The sequence below is a fragment of the Miniopterus schreibersii genome, assembly GCF_964146895.1.
Source record: "Miniopterus schreibersii genome assembly, chromosome: 10".
Taxonomy (NCBI): Eukaryota; Metazoa; Chordata; class Mammalia; order Chiroptera; family Miniopteridae; genus Miniopterus; species Miniopterus schreibersii.
This window is the reverse complement of record NC_138110.1, coordinates 51285354-51305175: the sequence shown is the minus strand read 5'-3', so window position 1 is coordinate 51305175 and position 19822 is coordinate 51285354. Positions and strand designations below refer to the sequence as shown.

The following is a 19822-nucleotide window of genomic DNA, read 5'->3' as shown; positions in this document are numbered from 1 at the left end:
CTAGTTACCCACTTGTGTTAGGAATCGCATCAGGTGCTTAACTGATAATTTGGTAGATACTATTTTTGTCCTCATTTCCAGTTGAGGAATTTGAGGATCAGAGAGGTAAAATAACTTTCTTAAGGCCACAAAACTATTAAATGGTAGCACTGGGGTTTAAATCCCTGTCTCTAACTCCAAAGTCTGTTTTTTCTATCTAAAAATATTGCTCAGGTTGAGAGGACTGTCTTTCATAGGTGCACATAAAAGTTCAGAATTTACATATTTTTCTTCAAAACCAGTCAGATAGCCACATAATACGTTACATGTTAATAGTACTTTTAGATCAGCTGTAGCCTAGATGATATAGATAATGCACTTTATTTAAAAAAACATATATATAATTCCTGATTCTGGCTTTAGGTGTTGATTTTTTTGACTTGAGGAACCAATGAGTACAACTAGAAATATACTGCCAGTCTATAAACCTAATCTAGTTTGAGGAAGAGTACACTATTAGTTTGCTAGGGCTGCCATAAAAAAGTACCACAGACCAGGCAGCTTAAACAACAAATTTATTTTCTCACGATTCTGGAGGCTTAGAAGTTCAAGATCAAGGTATCCACAGGGTTGATTTCAATTCCTCTGAGGCCTCCTTGGCTTGTTGATGGCCATCTTCTCTGTGCCTCGCATGGTCTTCCCTCTGTGTGTGTTTGTGTCCTAATTTTGTCTTATAAAGACACTAGTCATAATGGATTAGGGCCCATCCTAATGACCTTATTTTAACTTAATTATCCCTTTAAAGACTCTATCTCCAAATACAGTCACATTCTGAGGTGCTGGGGGTTAGGACCTCAACATGTGGAATTTGGGATGGGGGCACAATTCAGTTCATAACATAAGCCATATTATTTTTGTCTTCTATATTTTAAGGATTTTGTAATCTTTATGTTTGTAATGTCTAAGCATGTGATTTTTAAGTGCTCTTTATACATTTGAAATGACTGGTTTAACATTATGAAAATACTAAATCCTTGCTTTTTAAAATTTTCTGCTCCACTAAATGTATACATAGTTCATTTAGATAATAATTATAATTAATTTTTATAATAAGAAAATTGTTATTTTGGGGGGGTGGCAGTTTAGAAGAAGTAAAGTATATTCATTGTTAGAAAAGAAGCTAAGGTAAGTGATAGGAAAAGCCTCAACTCTCAGAATGTACTACTTGGATCTTTGCTTTCTAAGATTCTTCTATCATAAAGCAATACTAATATCCATAGTTACCATTTATTGATCACTTGATACATGTATCAGAATCTGAGTATTTTAAGTTCTTTATGTAATTCTCATATAGTTCTTACAACCCCCTGAGGTATTTTTTATGTCTGTTTTAGGATGAGGCTCTCCGATGAGTGGACTAGTGTGTCTGTATCCAAAGTTTGTAATCTTTACTATACTGCTTTATTTTCTACTTACTTGAAATTTGTCATTTTATGACATTTCTCTACCATATTATACATGATTTCATCTTTTCTGGGCAGTAGCCAGAGGTTTTCTCCTCTGTGTTGGGCAGAATTCCAGAAATCATTCCTGGAAGAGAAAACTGAAGGCATTTGGTGTTTTATAGCATGACATTAAGTCATAAGTGTGTGTGTATGTTTTAAATTCCAGAAAACTGTAGTAGCTGTGTTGGCATCATTTAATTATATTTTAATTTCTTGAGTCCAGGAGATTTTATATTAGTGCCACAAATTATTTGATGGCAGACTTATTCTTGTTTTTCAATAGTGTTTCACTTTATTTTCCTTTGTGCTTATAACCAAAAAGATTATCTGTGTCTAGTAATACAATATTTTCTTCAGAGAACTTTTAAAATGTTATGGGATTTTATGTAAAACCTTCTTATATACAGGTATACCTCAGAGATATTGCAGGATCGTTTCCAGACCACCACAGTAGAGCAAATTGTAATCTTTTTGCTGGTAGAGATTCTTGCCTTCAATTTGTAAAAAATTCAACATTTGTGACACGCAGTAAAGCAAAGTGCAATCAAACGAGGTATGTCTGTACTGGTAAGCAACTTTCAGATGTTTTGACCTCTTTTTGGGGAATGATTCTTTCCTCTAAGATCTCTGAGTATCCTGTATATATTCATATGTATGAATCTTTCTTCTCTTTATTTAATCTACCAAAATTTTGTGTGACAGCTATGTGTTAGGTACTGTGGTTGAAACAATACAGAGCCTGGGACTTTCCCTTTAAGAGGGAAAAGAACAAAAGACAGTTACCAGATGATAAGCAAAATTGGAATGTTCAAAGGTATTAGTTATCGAGCTCATTGGAGGAATTATAACCTAAGTTGGGATTGGGAGGGTGGCCTGGAAGAGACAAAGATGAAGCATCTGGTAAGCTTTCAGGAGGAGGAATGTTATAAGGTATAAATTGGAGGTGAGTGGTGGGTCAGTAGAAAAGCATTATGACTGAGAGAGCAGCTTGTGTGAAAGACTTAGAGCAGTTGGGGTGTCCTGTGGGAAATGGTAAGTTATTTACTGTGGCTGGACCCTTAGAAATAAGGAGAGGTCCTTAGAAATGAACCGAGAAGGGAACTTGAACTTTATAGGCACGGAAGATTTTAAGTAGGAGCATGGAAAGATTACCCTGATTCGGTTGAGGATTAAATGGAGAATAAAGGGAGACTTTTGGAGTAATCCAGGGAAAATGGACTGACTGAACTACTAAAAGGTAGTTGTAATGGGGTTAGAAAGAACTGGATAGATTTGAGAGATATTAAAACTAATGATACCATGGATGACAGAGGTGCAGGACATAAACCCTTATTTATTTTAAAGATTTATTTTAATTGATTTTTTTTTTTAAAGGGGGGGTTGAGTTAGGGAAAGAGAGAAACTTGAGTATGAGAGTAGAGCATCAGTTGGCTGACTCCTTCATGTGCCCTGACCGGGAATCGAACCTGCAACCTTCTGGTATATGGGATGATGCTCCAACCAACTGAACCCCCCCGGGCAGTGTGGTTGTCTTATTTTTGAATATTATTTTGTGTTGCTTTTTCTTGGTTTATATTTGATAATAAAGAAGATTGTGATTAGAAAGTTTTATAGAAGTATTTTTTTAAATGTCTTTATTGATTTCAGAGAGAGGAAGGGAGGGGTGAGAGAGAGATAGAAACATTAATGATGAGTCATTGATCGCCTGCCTCCTGCACGCCCCCTACTGGGATTGAGCCTGCAACCCAGGCATGTGCCCTGACCTGGAATCCAACCCCGATCTCCTGGATCATAGGTTGATGCTCAACTGCTGAGCCAAGCTGGCTGGCCTAGAAATGGCTTTTAATGACTCCGCACTTCCCCCTATTTAAAATGTTAATATAGTACTTACAGAATTGAATTTTTGCTGGGCTTTTTCCTTAATGAATCTAATTAATGGCTCTAATGTAGCTAAGTATCAGTAGATTGGCTTAAATCTTGCTAGAATATTTTTGTTACATTAGCAATTCCCATTCACCACAGATGGAATCTTAGCATACTTGGGGTCTCCATCAGGGTGGACAAGTTACAGCTTCTGGAGCCCTTCCTTATCTGTAATATGAGATGCTTTTCTTGATAAGCTAATGTATATTATTTCTATAATTAATAATTTTATAGTACTGTAAAAATATTAAGTGTTATTGCTATATTTTCTGCTTGTACTCTATAAATCTCTTGATGGAAATTTTAAATCTAATGAGATTTATCAGTGTCTTGCTTTTGAAAGCCTAAATGTACTTTCCCACTATAGTACTGGAAAGAACTGCCTATGTGCAAACTTTTATATTCCTCAAGACTTGTGGTGTTTCCTGTTTATGAATGTGAAAAGATACTCATGTAACGAACAGCAGTACCTTAAGTGCTCACTTGGTACTTACTGGCTTTGTCATTACTAGGAATTGTCAAAGTCAGTATTTCTTTCCTTCTGTGTGAATCTCCCCAGCTACTTTTGGGTTCTCAATGGGAATGGTTTAAAATATTTTCTTCCCTAATTCATTTTAGCTACTTGTTTGTGCTTTGTGGATTTAATAAAAAAATATGAAAATACTTAGTAATTTTATAAGTTAAGTTTCTTCTTGTTAAGATAGCTCTGAGGTTTTTGTGCGAATCCCCGACAGTCTGTAATCCTATTTCAGTAATACGTATCTAAAGTTTGTATTTTCTCACTACTTAGCCCTCAAAACAAGTTTATCAGAAGAGATTTTCATTGGAAAATAAATTTCTTTGACAAGACAAAAACTGTCATTACAGTATATTCAGCTTGACACATAGTAGGCATTTGATGTGTTTGAATTGGTGGAAAGAAATCTTTAAAATTCTTTTTTTATGCAGATGATACTGCAGAGACTTAGGACAGTTGTATGAGAATCTTAAAGAAAAAATGTTCACATTGAATTAAGTTTAAATTTATCATTGAGAACCAGCATGTTTGGATTAGTGACCCAGAGATTACATTAGGTCTGCAATGAAAAATTTCCATGTTACTTTTTTTTTTTTTGAGAGCCTTGGGTGAGATCATAGAAGTGAGCATATGGTATAGAAATTCTGCAGCCTTCTTTTTTTTAAAGTTTTATACAACTGAGTTATAAAAGAAAATACTACAAAACTTGATTACTTAACTTGTGTTAGATATTCACCTGATAGTGTATTTATAATTCTCATGATTTAAAAAATTTATGCATTTTGCCTTGGCCAGTGTCGCTCAGTTCATTGGAGCGATATTCTGTGCACTGGAGGGTCTTGGGTTTGATTCCAAGTCAGGGAACATACCTTGGTTGCAGGTTCGATCCCTAGTTGTGGCGTGTACCAAAGGCAATTGATCAATGTTTCTCTGTCACATCAGTGTTTCTCTCTCTCTCTCCCGCCTTTCTTCCCTCTCTAAAAAAAAAAAAAAAAAAAAAAAAAAAAAAAATTAAGGCCCTGGCCAGTGTTTCTCAGTGGTTAGAGCCCTGGCCAGTGTTTCTCAGTGGTTAGAGCATCGGCCCACACACCGAAGTGTTGCGGGTTCGATTCCCAGTCAAGGGCACAAACCTGGGTTGCAGGTTCGATTCCGGCCCAGTTGGGGCAAGTGTGGGAGGCAGCCAATCAGTGTGTCTCTCTCATGTTGATGTCTGTCTGTCTCTCTCACTCTCAAAATCAGTGGAAAAATATCCCATGTGAGAATTAACAACAAAAATTAATATACTTTATTTTTTATAATAGTTTTAGATTTACAGAAAAATTGAGCAGATAGTACAGAGGTCTCATATACTTCCTCTCTCCCCAGTTTTTCCTGTTAACATTTCGCATTAGTATGGTACATTTATTATAATTAATGAACCAATATTAATACAGTATTACTAACTAAAGTCCATAGCTTACATTAAAAGTTACCTGTGTTTCATCTGTTCATTTTTTTTTCTGCCTGAATCCTGGTAACCACTGGACTTTTTACTGTTTTTGTAGTTTTGGCTTTTGCAGAATGTCATGTGGTTGGAGTCATATAGTATGTAGTCTTTTCAGATTGGCTTCGTTCACTTAGCAATGTGCATTTAGGGTTCCTCCATTCTTTTCTCTGCTTGACCACTCATTTCTTTTTTGTTTTGTTCTGTTAATCCTTACCCAAGGATATTTCTTCCCATTGATTTTTAGAGAGAGTGGAAGGGAGGGGTGGGGGGAAAGAGAGAGAGAGAGATCTATGTGAGAGAGAAAGAGACATAGACTGGCTGCCTCCCACTTGTGCCTCAACTAGGGGTGGGGAGCGAATCTGCAACCCAGGTATGTGCACTTGACTGGGAATCAAATCTGCAACTCTTGTGTCCTTGGGCTGACGCTCTAACTACTGAGCATCACTGGCCAGGGCTGAATAGTTTAGTTTCATTATTTATGATGCTAACTAACCTTGACCATTTAGTTGAGGTAGCATCTGCTACTTTCTCTTATGGGGAGATACTGCAGTTTCCTGTGGGGTGTAGAGGTTTTGAATCTGTCACTGAGAAAATATCCTTACTCCTTAAGCTTATACCTGCTAGTTTTAGCGTCCATTGATGATTCTTATCTCCTGAATGAATTATTATGATTTTGTCAAATGCTGACTTTCTAATTCCATCATTCCTTCTATATTTATTAGTTGGCTTTCTACTGTAAGGAAGAGTTTTTCCTTTGTATATATGTTTTCATACTTATTGTGGATTCATGAACTTGTAGTTTATCCAGTAGATTATGACCTTTACCGTTATTATGATGCTCAAATTGTACCAGATTTGTCCAGTTGATGTTTAACTTTGATTATGGGTTTTTTTTATTTTTTGTTTTTGGTATATGGAAACTACAAAAATATGCTAATTTTAAATATATTGATCTTTTTAGACTTCTGGATTTTGTGTTGTACTCAGGAGAAGCCCTTTCTTGCTTTCACTGACTCCCCACTATTGATCATCTAAGTCCCATGGTTTTCTAACCTTTGTTGCTTGCCTCGTGACCATTCCATGGCTTCTAAGTACCACACTGGGGAGTGGCTGGGAATAGAGAACAAAGGTGCAGAGAAGCTCAGTAGTTATGGTTGCTGTGCATAGCCAACCCCCCCCCAAAAAAAACCAGACAACAACCATTAAGTCATAACACTTGTAAATAAAAATTTAACCCTTTGAAATAAAAACAAAAATCTTTAGGGTATTTAAACTTCTTTTCAAGCAGTGTGCTTAAGTGTTCTTAATGATTCAGGACACTAAGAGCATTATTGTTAAACTTTTTTCTTCTTCTTGCTGTTGGTGACATCTCATACCTCCTGAATTAAACAGGATTATTTCTCTTTAGGCTGAAAGACGCTAGTCTAGACCACTTTAATTTTAAGAGTTTTTCTGTTTTCTTTTTCTTTTATTTTTTTTCTGATTTTCCTTTGCTATTGTTTGCTAGCCAATTAGCCGTACTTTTTTGCTGTTGTCAATACTTTGCTTCTAATAGTGTCTCCTTTCTAATTTGCTGTGAGGTTGGGAAGCCAGATACACAAAATTCTAATAAGCTGGGAATAATAACAAACTCAAGTGTGAGGCCCTGAGAGTCTCTCTTAATGAGTAGATGGGCTGTATGTTTTTTGCACCAATTGTCAGGCTTTTCCTGACAGTGTTGGTGGCAGCAAGGCTGTCAGTCATTCAGTCTTCATAACTGCCATTTGAAATAGGTAGGACAGGATATATTACCCTTATTGTATAGAGGAAGAAATGGGTGGTGTTGGTTAGGACAGCTGGAATTTGAGTCTGCTGTTTCCCTCCAAATCTATTGAATAAGCTTTGTTTTTAGTAATACTCGCTAGCCCCATTCCTTACTAATCCTAGAAAGCTATGTTGTGTACTGGCTTTAAGTAAGGTTCTTTTATTGACTTTATTAAACTTAAATTTTAAAATGAAGCATATTGCTTTTAAAGTGGATTAGTGCATAATTTTGAAGTTCACATTGGTCTACAATGTGGATCCCAGAGCAGGAGTGCAAAGAAGGTTGAGACTGTTGGACTTAATGATAATAAAATAGATAATGAAATTAATTATAATTAATCAATGGTCTGTTAGTGTTATCATATATGGTGCTGTCTGCCTGGAACCCTCTTTGCATGGTTGGTTTCTTTCAGCTTTCAGATTAAATGTTGCATCCTTAGAGAGCCCTTTCCTGAGCTGAAATTACTTTCGTCTTCTACCTTTCCCTCTTTTCTATATCACATCACTGTATTTATTTTCTATATGGCACTTATGACATTCTAGAACTACCTTGTTTATCTGTTTGTTGTTTGTTAATATCCAGTAAAATGTAAGCTCTGTAATTTTATCTTTTTTTAATCTTTTTTCCATCTTTAGGGTTTATTTAATCTGAATAGGCGTGTTCTTAGGTCTTTTCGAACTTCTCTGAGCACCTTCATTTGTCTGTTGTGAGGACCTGTGTCTTGTTTACCTTTGCACAAAAACATGGAATATCAGTACTGTAGACGATGATATAATTTCAGCAAACATTTGTGAAATGAATGGATGATTTACAATTATTGTTACTTTATGCTAGGCACTGTAATGACAACGTATTAGATTTCTGACTTGAGAGGTATGGTTGAAGCTTAGACTAATGTGCTTTTAAAAGAGCATTTGGTATAGTTACATTATTATTGATTAATAATACCATTTTATATGGTATAGTACTTTGTATTTTTTTTAAACAGAAAATTTCAGTAGCCAGCCTATCCAGTTTGATACCATAAAAAAAATTTGAATCTTTTTTGATTTTAGGAGAGTGATTCTTAAACTTATGTCCGTCCGTGAAGCACTCTGGCAGAGCAAGATGACATGCAGGCCAGTGTTTTGTTTGCTTTTATTTTATAGTCAGTGTTTCCTTTCTGGTTGTGTATTTGGCACGGAGGCTACATTGGTACAGGAAGAGCAGGCAACTAGCAGCTGTGGCCCTGGTTTTGTCTGTCTTGTTTGTCAAGTGAGGAACACATTGGATAATTGGATAAAGCAGGGGAGAGACCGATTTAGTTGGAGATTCGAGGAATGATTGTATCTCTCATTCCCATGTCCTGGTCTATGGCAAGAACCTAGCTAGCCACTACTTAAATCTCTGTGCTTTGTTCGGAGTTATATTTGGAATAATTCATGTGCTGGAAAAAAGAATATAGAGGTAGAGGAAATTAAGAAAAATTTTAACCCCCCCCCCCAGTGCCTCACAACGTGTCCTAGGGGAGAGGGAGTATGAATAACTAATTTAATTTTACCCTTTGTACATTTTTAGAGTTTGTCCCATCTCAAAGGGATTTGAAATGGTCTTGTTGAATTCTTCTGGATGTCTTCTTTTTTATGCCAGCCACTAGATTCTCTGAATTTAGTGACTTTTCACAGTATTTTCTACTTGGTTGCCTTGTCCTAATATGATTTTTTAAAAAGCCCTTTACATATATAGAAAGCTATGTGCCTATTAAGTAATAGCCCTTTCCTGCCATTCACTGAAAGGTAAAAGCCTTTAAAAAAAAATCAAACAATGTCAATGTGTTTGAACCTGAGCATCCAGTTTTGTTGACGTTATTGAACCTTCAAACTTCAATTACAATAAAAGGATGGGAGCATCAGGGAGGGACAGATTATATTCGTAATTTATGTAGAAAGTAGAAATATGACAATTTAAAAAGAAAGGCCTGGTTTTGTGTTTATTATACAACCATTAAAAACACAGAGGTACTTTGCTGATTTCATATCTCTGTGGAATGTCATGGTTTAAGAATAACTGATCTGGTAGGTAGGAAAAAATGAATCTGATCACAAATCAATCTAATTTATCCAAGGTTACATATGGAAAATTATAAGGAACATATAGATTTTCTGATTCTACCTAATGTTTTATCCAGTTAGTTGAAATATAAATAGAATCTCAAGGAGGACAGGCCAAGTACTTAGTATGGTTTCCTAGCTGTATCTATTAATTGCTCAATTAAATCTTGCTATTATTCAGGGAGAGGGTTTGTTTTAGTTACTGATAATGTATATTTTGATGATTTTTGTCTTTTTGAGACAGAGACGTAAGAGACATAATGTTAATGTTGGTGCGAGGAAAACTGAATTTCAACACAAAACTTCTGCAAATATTTTGCAGTATAGGCTTGGATTTCTACTTTCATGACTTTTATGCTACCCTTGGCTTTAGCTGAGAGAAATTGAATCTGATTTTGTTTTCTTCAAGGGCCTGTATCTTCCTTTGTAGGCATTTTGAATAGCAAGTACAGGTCATACTGGGTTGAATGCTAAGTTTACTTTAGTGTTTGGTATTAGATGATTTGTATAGTATTAAGTAAAATGTTTTAATGTATTGTAGCAGTGAGGATATTGTTGACATAATTTTGACATGCGTTATACTGAGTTAAATTTCTGTCTTTAAATATTAAGGAGGGGGAAAGGTTTTAATCTTTATATGCCAGGAATTCTGGGATCTTCCTGTTCTTGTCTTCTTACATAGCTGCTGGTGGAGATGGAAGCCTATTCTCAGTGTTAATAAATGCCATCACCCATTCCCTTCCCCCAGCCTTATGCTGGAGTCTAGTTTGCCTGCAGCTGCAATGGTAGGCATCTTTCAGGAAGTGACCTTGGCTTGTATTAATCAAATTCAGAACACACAAAAAAAGCTTCTTGCTAACATGCTGACTTGATGTAAAATTTTATTGCATCCATTTTCTTTCAAAATGAGGCCATCTTGTAAAAGGAAGATATACAGAAGACTTTCTCTAATTTAATATATAAAAAAAGCTTCTGCAAACCATGCTTAAAAAAACCTAGATTTAAAAAATATAGACTTTTTATTAACAAATATGCATAAACTTAAATCATGATGGTTTGGGAGGTTTTGGTTTTTTTCCCTAAACCAGAAAATTGTTTTAATGCTGAATTAAAAACACCTATATCAGCATCAAGTTTTTAAAATTTACTGTTTTAACAACTGATATTAAATTGCTATGGAAACTTTATACACTATGAATTTATTTTGGGGCCCTTTAGCAGTTATTATATTAAGTAAGGCACTTTTGTTTATTGGTCACCTTTGGGTGTTCAGCAATAACTGTGGTGTCTTATTTGCTGGTTTGAATAAGAAAATGAATTTCCTACATGAAGTAATTTTCTTAGGTAGTGGTAGTGCCCATAGCAGCTTCTAAATATAACCTCAAATTTAAGTTAATAAGCCTGTTAAAATTTGACCACCTATTATATTAATGAGAAATATTGCTACCACAAGTTCACACATTTGCTTATTTAGGATTTAACTGATTATTTTGATAGAGTAGTTAATGCAGATATTTCACTTTTATCATGTAAAGAAATTGTTTTTAAATGTAGAATAGTTAAGGTGTATATAGCACAGATCTTCATTTTAACCTTGGACAATGTTAAGTTAGAATGTTGAAAAGAGTAATGGATTAGTTTACTGATATTTTCTACATTTGGAAGAAATTTACATTAAAAAAAAATGAATCAGAGAGCGGCTGTGTCTGTTCCCAAAGGGTTCACTCTTGAGTTTAATATATAGGGGATCACTCCTGGGTACTGGTGTTTATAGAGGAGAGATACAGGAAAAGAAAGCTTAAACCTTAGGAGCTGTATCTTCATTTCGGTAGATGTACAGTATGAAAATGACAGACATGTTGCATGTTTATATTAATGATTTGGAGAGGCGGTGGGGAATCTTTGCAAATAAAAAATTGGAGTGTAGATAAATACTTTGTGTTAATTTTTGAGTTGTTTTTAAAGCATTTACTAGAAATACAACCAGCCGTTATCTTTCATTATATTGTAAATTGTTCTTAGAATTGCAGCCTCATGGAGATAGTCTATTGCTTTAACCTACCTAAATTTACTCTGTCTTGATACTAGCATTAATGGTTGGTTTGTTAGATACTACAGGATAAAGAAACTGATTTCAAGGAGAAAGATGATAATTACTCAATTGTTTCTCCCCTCAAATACCCGTTTAATATACATGGTCGTAAATAGGATGGTCACCTTGAACTTAAAATGTGTTTTGCTTTCTGCCCCCCCCCCCAAAAAAAAAAAAAAGAAAGAAAGGAAAAGGAAAGCCTAACAAGAAAAGGAATATATACAATCCTGGTAGCCAATGAGTTAATGTTCATTTGCAGCCTGAGGGGTCAGTGTGCAGTCTCTGTTTCCTGATTGGCTGCTAAAAGGTGAAATTGAAACCACTGTAAACTTTTGACCCTGTAGCAATTCTTGTGGAACGCCTTCCACTGGTGGAGCCCAGAGCTTGTTCACCTCCCCACCCAGGCTTCCTGTATTTATTTTGTGTGATCGTGCAGCACTGCATGCAGTTTTTCCAAGAGAGGGGGGAGAGAAACCTGAACAAGCACCGGCAAGCGGTTTGCTTGCATGCCTGTTTTAGTAACCACAACTACATGTCATTACTAACTACAACTCAGCCAAAGATGTGAGGCCTGTTAATAAACTGGCCTGCCAACCGGATTTTTTAGTTTTCTCCTTAATCTCAAGGTAATTTTAAAAATGCAGAATGGTTATATTTACTGCCATTGTTCATCAGTGGATAGTGTCGTTGTGTAAGCATATTTCCTGAATATGTTGAGTTAAAAATAGCTTTCATTTTCAGCCGCCGTTTGTTATATATACACCCCATTAATGTTTTCTATGCTCATGTAATTTTTATACAATTGGCTAACATTTTTCCAAGAGTTATTTTCTTCTTTGTCTTTGCCTTTTATTATAAAGAAATTTAAATGACATTTTGGTTATGATAACTATGGAAAATAATTTCAGAAATTACCTGTACATTGAAATATTATCAATAATTCTCTCTCTCCTTTTTGTTGTTGAGGTAAATGGTTTTGGATTTGTCTTGCATTCACATTTAAATAGTGCTTTACAGTAAAGTTACCACTGGAATCCTATGAAAAAGGCAGGGCAGTTCTTCTCTCTTCTCTCCTTTAATATTATTGTTGGACTCTGTCTTCAACTTCTGGTTCTTGTATCTCTGGTGTCTGGTACAGTGTTAGCATGTACATGCTCAGCAAATGCTTACAGAAGAACACAGTTTTCATTTCGGGAACTACAGTGGCTATTTATACCTGCTTCCTATTTAATGGCAAGAACCATATTTTGCGTATAACTTCTGAGTGCCACTGGAGCATCTGGCATTTAATAGGTACACAGCAAATATTTAGTAGAATTAAATGTCTCACACAACGTAACTTTAAGAAGCTGGGCTTCCCAAACCAAGGTTTTCTGAAACCAAGGCTTCTGTTTTTACTACTTCAGTTAAATTTTCAGGTTGACTTCGGATAGGAAACGTTTATTATAATTTACTAAATGACTAAGTAGAGTAAACTATTATAAATCAGTTTGATCCTTTATATAGTATATACCGTAGGATAAGTGGTAATATATTTCAGTTTTTTTGACCCTCTCCTTACTTTACTAGACATGAGTATGCTGTAATTTGACATAATTCCTGCTCCCCTTGTCAAAAAGATGATGGCATTTAAGAATGTTTTCATCACAATATCCTTAATGGACTAAGTATAAATATTTAAAAAAAACCCTACCTTTTTACTGAGTTACGTTTAGTTTCAAAAAAGTGATACCTTTCTATATAATACTAAGTTTTCATGTGATTATTAACTTACATCTGTTTTTGCCCTTTCAGTATAGCTTCAGATTGGTTGCAGTTGCAAGTAAAATATGTTACGGTTTTGACAAAGGATATGTTTACCTCTTGATAATCTAAATAATCTCAACTACAAAAGAATGTTAAATTTAATTTACACCAATATTAGGTAACCTATAAGTAACCTTAAATTTAATTGGTGCACAAACTTATTCTGAAGTGTTTTGAAGATGAGTGGGCAACAGCTGGCTTTCCCCAAAGATGGTGATTCCCCATTTCTATGATTTTAGGGAACTGAGGAGGGAATCTGTAGGAGCATTGCCTATAGCAGTATGGAAAGAACAGTGAGTTTAATATGATTAATAGTGGAGTCCTTGATTCCTTCCATGTTCAACAGCAAAAGAAAGACATGTTTATAATATTTAGTGGCCTCTTTTTGTCTATTTGGTGTTTCTAAGCATTATATAGTTGGGATTTTCCTCTGTCAGCTCCCCTCCCCCAGTTTGAATCTTTGTTTTGGCCTCAGGCACATCTTCTTAGACCAGCTATTAACAAAGCTCAGTTTAAACGCCCCCCCCCCCCCCCCAGTTAGCTTTCTAGTGATGCAGATTTTGATAATGTGGATCTCATCAGTAACCTTTCTGCTAATTCTAGTAGAAAAATTAATGTCCCCCTGCCTTACCTTCTCAGATATCTAGTATCTTTGGGATGTGTCATTCAGTTTTTATGTCAGTGTGATTTGATTTTTGTGTGTGTGATTGACTAAAGTCCAAATTCTGAAAAAGGGGTAAGAGTAAGCGTATTTTTGTTAAAAAGAAATAGTTTCAAGAAATCTTCTAGGACTGTTGCCTTTGCAGAATCTTTGGTTCTAGACAGGTTAACTGAAGTTTTCCTAACAGCTCCATACTTTACAGGATTCTAGTATAGGTACTTTTTAGACCATCGACCTCTTGCAGGTTCCTGGTAGGCAAACCATAGATCTATGATTTGGGGACCTTTCTAGTCCAACTGCATACTTCTGGGAGTGGAGAATTTTGTAGATGGTGTTTCTTTGGATCCCTGGGGTTTATGGAGTCCAAATTGGGTGGGCCAGCACTTCTTTAAATAGTTCTCACCAGCAGTACAGTAATACTTGAGTATTAATGTGGGCTCTGTTTGCCATCATTCCACACTAGGCAGCAGTACTTGTTTCCTGGGTTGGTTGTTATAGTACTAGGTACATTCTGAATCAAATTCCTTTTTCTACCTACCACTCTTGTTCTATAGGCACTACATCCATCCCAGAACTCTGCCCCCTTCCCTCATATAAAGGAGCATCAATAAAAGAACCATTTCTGAAGTGAAACTTGATTTAAAACCAGGGCCAGAAAACTTTGGCTTTTCTTTACAGAAGTTCAGCTTACCTTTTCCCCCTTCATCTTCCTCTAATTAAACTGGATATCAGAAAAATTAAAATCATAAAACATTGAATTCATTTAAAAACTAAAATGAATAAATGTGTTTTCTGTTTTTCATTTCATTGTTCTTGGAAAATCTTGTATGTTAAGTAATCTTTTGTTTGGCTAATAACAGCTTTTATTTACTAAGCATTTATGTATTAGGTACTTTACTCCTTTAGGTACTAAAGGAACTTAAGCATTTTAACTTTATCTTTACAAGAGCCTTTTGAGGTGTGGTTTCCATTTTAAGATGAGAAAGTCTCTAAGAAGTTTTAAGTTGACTCAGGTGCCTAACTAAGTAAGTGAGTTATCTACATCTGGTGGACTCCAAAGCTTCTGCTCTTGAGTCATTATGCTAACAATTAGTTACACTATTGTGGATAGGAAGATTTATTTCAAGAACCAGCTTATTTTTTGCATATATCTCAATTATAAGCTAGAGACTATACTGGGATTTATAAATAGATGTGTTAGATCTGTCAGCTGTTTGTATTTGAATGGCACTGATACACTACCTGGATTTTCCTCTTTCCCCTTTGTGTACCACATATGATGTGCTTCCCACCCCCATCTTCTAATTTTCTTCCCTTTAATTGGTTTTCAAAAGGACAGCAGACTCATCACATCATATAGCTACATTGTGGTTGGTTGTCCCCTATCTACATGGGAATTTGCTATGGCTGTGAATATTTTATTTTTTTCTTTTATCCCTTCCCAATAGACCTACCAATTCCATCATGTAGGCTTAGTTATGATTGTTGTCTTGATATAGATGCTACTAGAGTTAGTGATAGATTGTTGCTTTATTGTTACATTTGGACATTCACAAGGTGAAGGTGAATGTTTTTATTGACTCACTTGTTTGTTGCACCAGAACCACCTCCACATTTCCTTAAGTATAAAAGCTTGCCATTTAGATGTTCATGTTTTTTTTATTGCAGATTATTTTGAAGAACTGCCCCTCATTTCCCTGTCTTTCATTTAAAAATATTTCTTGTTGGTGACTCAAATGCAGCCTTCCCTAGAGAGGGGAAAAAAAAATTCAGTTTTTTCTTGCTTGCTTACTCCATCCATCCACCCTTCCTCCCTTCCTTCCTTTCTCCCTTCCTCCCTTCCTATTTAAGCATTAGCTTCTGCCAGGATATTAATAATTGTCTTTGTTATTTGTCAGATACTCCTTTTGGACAGGTGGGGATGTCCCAAATTCACATTACCCATCTGGTTTGGTCACATTACAGGACTTGTGTTATCCCACTTTGTGTTACCCATTTTTATAAACTGTGACAAAGCATATTATATATGCCATATGCTGTGCCTGAGTTTTTAAGCAGAAGTGGTAGAATATGGTAAAGTAAGCATCCGCTCAAATTCCTAGAAAAGGCCTCTTATTTAATAGCTTTTTTTTTTTTTTTTTTTTTGGTTTGCTTTGTTTCATATGTCTAGGGAAGGGAAAACCGCAAAAAGTTAATTTGTGTGTGACTATTAATACTAATATTAAGAAAGGGCAATGAAATTCAACATTTTTTTTTTTCTTTAATCTTCAGGATCAAAATACTTGCTGAACAGAGGAGTCAGAGACCAATAAAAGTAAACTCCTACTTGAACGTCATTTGACTGGTTAGCCAGGTAATTCATTTTTTCATTTTTTGTTTTTTTTTACTTGATCCTTTGTAATTTTCTGACTTCACCCTCTGAAGATACTGCTCTCTTCTTTAACCTTTATCGGACGAACGGGAACTTTAGTTCCCGGCAAGGAGTGGGTCCCACTGGCCGAATGGGAACTTTCGTTCCCACTTCATTTGAGTTATTTCTCACTCCTTCTGTGATGATGGTTGGAGTGCATGATAATGTCAGGACTATTTTTCTCTCTTTATTTATTTATTTATCTCTATTTATTTATTTATCTCTATCTGCCGTCTTTTAAAGGTTAATCTATGGTTTAATCTTAAACTTGTTTTATATTTCTTGTTTTTCTCTTTAATGATTAGTTGAATAAGTGCATGGTATTGGAATGAGTGAATATGTATATTGTATATATACAGAAACATCAACTTTTTGGGGGACTAGGGAACTATATGTTACAGTTTAATATGAGGCACTACCCTCCCTCCCTCCTTGTTCTTGTGTGTGAATATTTTAATGGCATTTAGTCAAAATCTGAATCAGCCCCACATATTTTTACTATTTTTTACCTTGTGAAGACTGGTTTTTCCAGATTGCTTGTGTGGGCATATAACATTTCACGTAACTCCTCTCTTAAGTTTTATTATTGCATCAGAGTAGAAAAATGAATATAGAAAAAGCTGTTTGGTAGCAGAAAAAGTAATTATGTTGTGTTTAGCTAGTTAAATTTCTTTTTGTTAGTAATACCATCATTCTCTAGACTTGAAATCTGAGTCTTTGAATCCCACCTCCCCCTTAGATACATTTAGTAATCAGGCCTTATCTGGTTTTCTATTTTCATGTCTCCTGTATTTGTTCCACTTTCTTTTATTAATCTTAGCTTCCTAGGCCAAGACCCCATAATTTCATGCTTATTTTTGTCTAAATGTTTCTTTACTGCTTCTATCTACTGTTTCTACCCACTGGAAATATACGCGGGCATAAGGATTGATACATAAATCAGTAGAATGGAATAAAGATTAGAAAGAGATCAAAGCAATGCAATGGAAAAAGGAGTCTTTTCATCAAATAGCCCTAAATGAAATATCCATACTTAAAATAATGATCCTCAATCCTTTCTTCACACCATACACAAAATTTATTTCAAGATGGACCACAGACCTAAGTATAAACCTAAAACTATAAAACTTCTACAAGAAAACACAGGAGAAAATCAGGTAGTCACTGGTCTGCTTTAAGTCAGTACAGTTTTGTCTTTTCTTGAATTTCATATAAATGTTATTCCCCTTATGCATATATTACACCTTTTGTAATTGTTCCACATTTCTTGGATATTTTGTTCTTCTTTTGTATTTTTTCTCTTTATATTTCAGTTTTGTAAGTTTGTATTGGTATATCTTCAAGCTCGCTTTCTTTTTTCCCCCCTCAGCTGTGTCTAGTCAGCTGATAAGCCCATCAAAGGCATTCTTCATTTCTGTTAGTGTTTTTGATTTCTAATAGTCCTGTTTACTTCTTTCTTAGTTTTCATCTTTCTGTTTACATTACCTATCTGTTCTTGCATGTTGTCTACTTTTTCCGCTAGAGTCCTTAGCATATTAATCATAGTTAAAACGGCACATTTGATTTCCAGTTTTTTTAAAAAAGCTATTTTTAAGGAACCTGATTCTTTCCTGTTTATATTAGCAAACTTTGGAGATTTCTTTGTATATACCATCAAAATCTGTTTCGATTTTTTTTTTTTTTTTTAGTGCTCATGTTTTCTCATTTAAGAATATACGGAGTCACGTAAAAACTTGTACATAAATGTTCATAGTAACATTCGTAATAGCCAAAAAATGGAAAACAACCTAAATGTCTATCATAAATGGATGAATGGATAAATAAAATATGGTATATCCATACAATGAAGTATTATTCAGAAATAAAAAGAAATGAAGTACTGATATGTGCTACAACATGGATGAACTAGAAAGGATTATGATAAGTGAAAGAAGCCAGTCTCAAAGTACTAAATATTGTATGATTTCATTTGTATGAACTGTCCAGAATAGGTAAATCCATAGAGACAGAAAGTAGATTAGTGGTTGCCTAAGGTAGGGGTAAGAAAGAGATTGTGTGAGGTTGCGGGGATTGGGAGGATTAGGGGAGAGACAGCTAAGGGGCTCTGGGTTTCTTTTTGGGATAATGAAAATGTTCTAAAATTGGTTGTGGTGACAGTTGTACAACTCTGACTATACTAAAAGCCATTGAGTCATATACTTTAAGTGTAAGGTAAGTGAATTATATCTCAATAAAGCTGTTAAAGAATATAGTTGACTTATTGAGGAATAGTAAGAGCTCTACGATGCCATTAAGGAATTTTATGGAAAAATATTGTTACCGGCTGGCCGAGCGTGGCTCAGCGGTTGAGCATTGACCTAGGATCCAGACGGTTGGGGTTTGATTCCCGGTCAGGGCACATGCCCGGGTTGCGGGCTAGGCAGCCAGCTGATCAGTGACTCTCTCATCATTGATGTTTCTGTCTTTCTCTCTCTCTCTCTCCCTCCTTTCCTCTCTCTGAAATCAATAAAGATATGTTAAAAAAAGAAAGAAAAGAAAAATATTGTTACCTTTCTCATGGCACTGACCAGCCTCAGAAGCTTTGCTGTCTCAAACATTCCTGGGTTTCAAAAATAATAGGTTAATTGAACTCACCTCAATTTTTTTAAAACCTCATTCAGTCTTTGTTATAGTAGTCAACCTGTAATTATAGGGTTAATGTTAATTCCACAACAGTATCTTTTTCATGTGTCAAGAAAGTTTATATCCAAAAGAATTTATTCTTAAAAAAAATTAATTCAAAGTCATACCCAGACCTATCTGCACTTTTCTGTTGTCCATTAAACATTTGTAAGATACTTAACAGGTATTTTGTAGCAGAATGTTTAGAAATCAATTTTTGTTCTCAAGCTTATAATAGTAATTTTAAAAAATTACCAAGAAAGCCATAATTTTGGTGGATCTGCTATTTAGGGCTAATTAAGTGCTGTGGTTACAAGTGGAAAGGCCAAAGTTATTTTACTTGAGGTAATCAGACTACATTTAGTTTCTTGCCCCCCTTTTTATTTTCTTAGGTTTTAAACTTTAAAGAGTCTCTTATATGGAAAAAGGACTGATGACTAATGATACTATATTTAAAATAGGTAACCGCTTTTGTGATGATATATAGGAGAATATTAATGCATTAATAATTTTAAAAGCTTAAATACTTTGAATTTAATGTTGATTGAACAGCTATTTACTTTAAAAGGTAATTTTTTTGAGCCGAGGTCACATATAAAAAAGATGATTTTAACAGAAAATTGCTGTTGATAGTTGTGCTTTATTAAAGCCAGGCTGAAGGCTGGTTTGCTTTGATGATGGAGCTTTCAAAATATGTAGAGAAAACTTAAAGTTGTAAGATCCATCTTTGACATGAACAACAGATATCTAAATTGTACTAATCTACAATCACCATTTTTTCTGATCTTGGTGAAAATGGATGGAGATGAGGTTTTAGTAGTTGTTCAGAGGGTTCATAAAAAGGACATTTTTATTGGACTTGGGAAATATAGACATAAAAAGGGTCAG

General features: G+C 35.0%; 1 protein-coding gene across 2 annotated transcripts in view; it reads left to right on the top strand.

The window, feature by feature from the left end:
* Positions 1-19822, top strand: part of NCOA3 (nuclear receptor coactivator 3) — a 98471-nt gene that overhangs the window by 37708 nt on the left and 40941 nt on the right. For both annotated transcript variants that reach the window (XM_081149486.1, XM_081149487.1), the window contains exon 2: positions 16135-16216. The gene's annotated coding sequence lies outside the window, so the exon portion shown is untranslated. The remainder of the gene's footprint in view (positions 1-16134; positions 16217-19822) is intronic.